The following is a 4,225-nucleotide window of genomic DNA, read 5'->3' as shown; positions in this document are numbered from 1 at the left end:
CAAAAGCAAAATGTTTCTATTCGTCAACGTGTTTATCTTGAAAAATTATTGAAAAGATTGAACATGGAAGACTGTAAGCCCTGTAAAACACCAATGGAAGCCAAGTCTAGTGAAAAAGCTTGTGTGAATGTCTGTAAATAAACCATATAGACAGTTAATAGGTTGTCTGATGTATATATAGTGACAGCTGACGTAAGTGCATTAATCAACTATTTTAGTATACATAAAAATAAACCACCATAATTCTACTGGAAAGGTTTGAAACGAATGCTTGATGTTCATCTGTGTTACAAAAAGGGAAAAATAAATGCTCTTCTCTGCTATGTTGATTCTGACAAGGGACCTGAAGAAGAAAGAAGTTCAACAACAGGACACATACGCCAAGTTTTTGGAAATACTCTTTGTTGGTCTACAAGGAGACAGACATATGTTCACTATAGTCAAAAGAAGCAGCTTAGGTAACAGCTGGAGCAGACAGTCTGTAATGAGGAATCTTCTTGAAGAATTTAAAATATTTGTGAAAACTTCAACAGTTTATGAAGATAATAATCAGTCATGCCTCTTGGCTAGGATCAAAAGTAGTATCAGTTCTTATCAGCTTAATAACTGATATGTACTGCATTGGACTTATCAGATATGATACATCTATTAGAGAATTGGAAAAATAAAGAACTGCATCATGTGAATATTTAATGCCATTTCGTAAGTCAGCTGCATAACAAAGGACATCTGAATGTGAATATGTTAGCTCTGAAGAAGAAGTGGCAAATATTTTAACAAGAGCAGCTATGAGTTAGGGATCAGTAGACTATGCCTGAAGATGAGGGTAATGAAATTTGAAGATACTTAATGAAATTATTAAATCGTTGTTGAAATAATAGCGAATAAATAATTATACTCAGACTTATTTTCTCTTTGTTTTCTGTAAGTGCTTTTGCTATTTTTTCCTTCTCTCTGCGTTTTGTCTCCATCATTGTACTGTGATTGTGGTTGAAATTAAGATAAGTAGTACATTGCTATCACACATCTAACTACCTAGTAATTTCCAGTATTAAAAAAGAACAAGATGTAACTTCAGATGACATTGCAATCAATTTGCAATTGCGAATAGGGACATCTATCAGCTATAGAATGGAATTAGAACGGTGAAAATTTGTGCCAGACCGTGACTCCAAGCAGGATTTCCCACTTATCGCGAGCAGTCGCCTTACCATTTGGCTATCCGTGAACGACCCACAGCTAGATCCAAACTTCCATATGTCGTCAACCACGCGTCCACTGAACATGAATGCATGTCCAAAGGAACTTTTCATCGTAATCTGAATAACAAGGGCACTGCAAAATCGTATTTATCTGCCGATACCGGGCCTGCGACTTTCAGGTACAATGTACAGGGTGTTTCAAAAATGACCGGTATATTTGAAACGGTAATAAAAACTAAACGAGCAGCGATAGAAATACACCGTTTGTTGCAATATGCTTGGGAGAACAGTACATTTTCAGGCAGACAAACTTTCGAAATTACAGTAGTTACAATTGTCAACAACAGATGGCGCTGCGGTCTGGGAAACTCTATAGTACGATATTTTCCACATATCCACCATGCGTAGCAATAATATGGCGTAGTCTCTGAATGAAATTACCCGAAACCTTTGACAACGTGTCTGGCGGAATGGCTTCACATGCAGATGAGATGTACTGCTTCAGCTGTTCAATTGTTTCTGGATTCTGGCGGTACACCTGGTCTTTCAAGTGTCCCCACAGAAAGAAGTCACAGGGGTTCATGTCTGGCGAATAGGGAGGCCAATCCACGCCGCCTCCTGTATGTTTCGGATAGCCCAAAGCAATCACATGATCATCGAAATATTCGTTCAGGAAATGAAGGACGTCGGCCGTGCGATGTGGCCGGGCACCATCTTGCATAAACCACGAGGTGTTCGCAGTGTCGTCTAAGGCAGTTTGTACCGCCACAAATTCACGAAGAATGTCCAGATAGCATGATGCAGTAATCGTTTCGGATCTGAAAAATGGGCCAATGATTCCTTTGGAAGAAATGGCGGCCCAGACCAGTACTTTTTGAGGATGCAGGGACGATGGGACTGCAACATGGGACTTTTCGGTTCCCCATATGCGCCAGTTCTGTTTATTGACGAAGCCGTCCAGGTAAAAATAAGCTTCGTCAGTAAACCAAATGCTGCCCACATGCATATCGCCGTCATCAATCCTGTGCACTATATCATTAGCGAATGTCTCTCGTGCAGCAATGGTAGCGGCGCTGAGGGGTTGCCGCATTTGAATTTTGTACGGATAGAGGTGTAAACTCTGGCGCATGAGACGATACGTGGACGTTGGCGTCATTTGGACCGCAGCTGCAACATGGCGAACGGAAACCCGAGGCCGCTGTCGGATCACCTGCTGCACTAGCTGCGCGTTGCCCCCTGTGGTTGCCGTACGCGGTCGCCCTACCTTTCCCGCACATTCATCCGTCACGTTCCCAGTCCGTTGAAATTTTTCAAACAGATCCTTTATTGTATCGCTTTTCGGTCCTTTGGTTACATTAAACCTCCATTGAAAACTTCGTCTTGTTGCAACAACACTGTGTTCTAGGCGGTGGAATTCCAACACCAGAAAAATCCTCTGTTCTAAGGAATAAACCATGTTGTCTACAGCACACTTGCACGTTGTGAACAGCACACGCTTACAGCAGAAAGACGACGTACAGAATGGCGCACCCACAGACTGCGTTGTCTTCTATATCTTTCACATCACTTGCAGCGCCATCTGTTGTTGAAAATTGTAACTACTGTAATTTCGAAAGTTTGTCCGCCTGAAAATGTACTGTTGTCCCAAGCATATTGCAACAAACGGTGTATTTCTATCGCTGCTCGTTTAGTTTTTATTGCCGTTTCAAATATACCGGTCATTTTTGAAACACCCTGTATAAGCTGTATAGGATTATACATAATGGATGTGCGAGTACAGGTCGTAGATGCAGGGTTGACGACATATGGAAGTTTGAGTGGGGCTATGGATTGTGCACAGATAGACAAATGGTAAGGCGACCGCTCGTGATAAGCGGGAAATCCGGGTCTGAGTTCCGGAACAGCACAAATCTTCATTTTCGTCATTCCATTCTACAACTGATGTTTGTCCGTATTCGCAATAGCGAATTCATTTAATGTATTTCATAACATCTGTAGTCGCTACAGTGCCTGTTACTTTGGACATGCATGCGTGTCCAAAGGATCTTTGCATCGTAATCAGAATAACACAGGTACTGCAATATCGTATTACCATCGAATGATGGAGGGTTCACATTAGACAGAACCTCAAAACGATATCAGCTCGCTTAGCCAGTACCAAATGACATGCCATTAGTTTAGAAATATATCAATCAGAAGTGCCATTGGATGTAACATGTCTCTTCATGATCTTTGCATACACTAGGAAATAAACAGCCAACTATTTGTGACCAGGAAGAATTATCACTATTATCGCTCCTTGTTTTTCTTGCAGCAATTTAAGCTGTCTTCTTAGGTTCCAGCCTAACTACACATTCAGAAATCATATTTATTTAATCCTTTGCTTTCAAACCAGGTGGTAGTGTAAATAACATAGAATATGGCAGAATGTAATTGAATTACATTCATAAGAAAATCGTCAAATAGTTAACGATGTTGACATGAAAATTACTTGCATACAGCAGCACACAACCCTACTTCCATCGACACTGCAGTCTATGATATAATCCATTATGTTACATCAACATCATACAAATTTTGATTTTTCTCTTGGTCATCACAGTATCTCTGTAAGCCTTGTGTTGCTGATGTGTCATTAACTGACATTTAGTGATAAGGGCGACATGTTTGCGACAATTCTTCAGTTCTTGAAATGGCATACTGCAGGTTATAATACAAAACAGCTAAATACATCAAAATGAATAAGGCATCTGCTGCATCGAGTCAAAGATGATATCAGTGTGGTGTAATAATCTCTGGCCCTGAACAGAAGTGGTGTAGTTCTGTCATTAACGTATATTTATTGAATGCACCTACCTTTGTTTGTATATATGTTATGACATGTGCTGTGGCTGCACTCCTTTTGAAGATATACTTTGTCTGAGACACCTCGCTGAGGCCATATTGATTTCATCTAGAGTGTACTTGGTGTGTTTTATATAATTACCACATAATAACTGAGGTCCTATTGACAAATGCTGTTC

The 4,225-nt window shown here is 40.4% G+C and overlaps 1 pseudogene; it reads left to right on the top strand.

Annotated features, from left to right (window-relative positions):
* Positions 1-547: 547 nt before the first annotated feature.
* Positions 548-724, top strand: LOC126096615 (U2 spliceosomal RNA; annotated as a pseudogene).
* Positions 725-4,225: the final 3,501 nt, after the last annotated feature.

This window comes from Schistocerca cancellata, chromosome 1, assembly GCF_023864275.1.
Source record: "Schistocerca cancellata isolate TAMUIC-IGC-003103 chromosome 1, iqSchCanc2.1, whole genome shotgun sequence".
NCBI classification, from domain to species: domain Eukaryota; kingdom Metazoa; phylum Arthropoda; class Insecta; order Orthoptera; family Acrididae; genus Schistocerca; species Schistocerca cancellata.
This window is presented reverse-complemented; position numbering and strand designations above follow the sequence as displayed.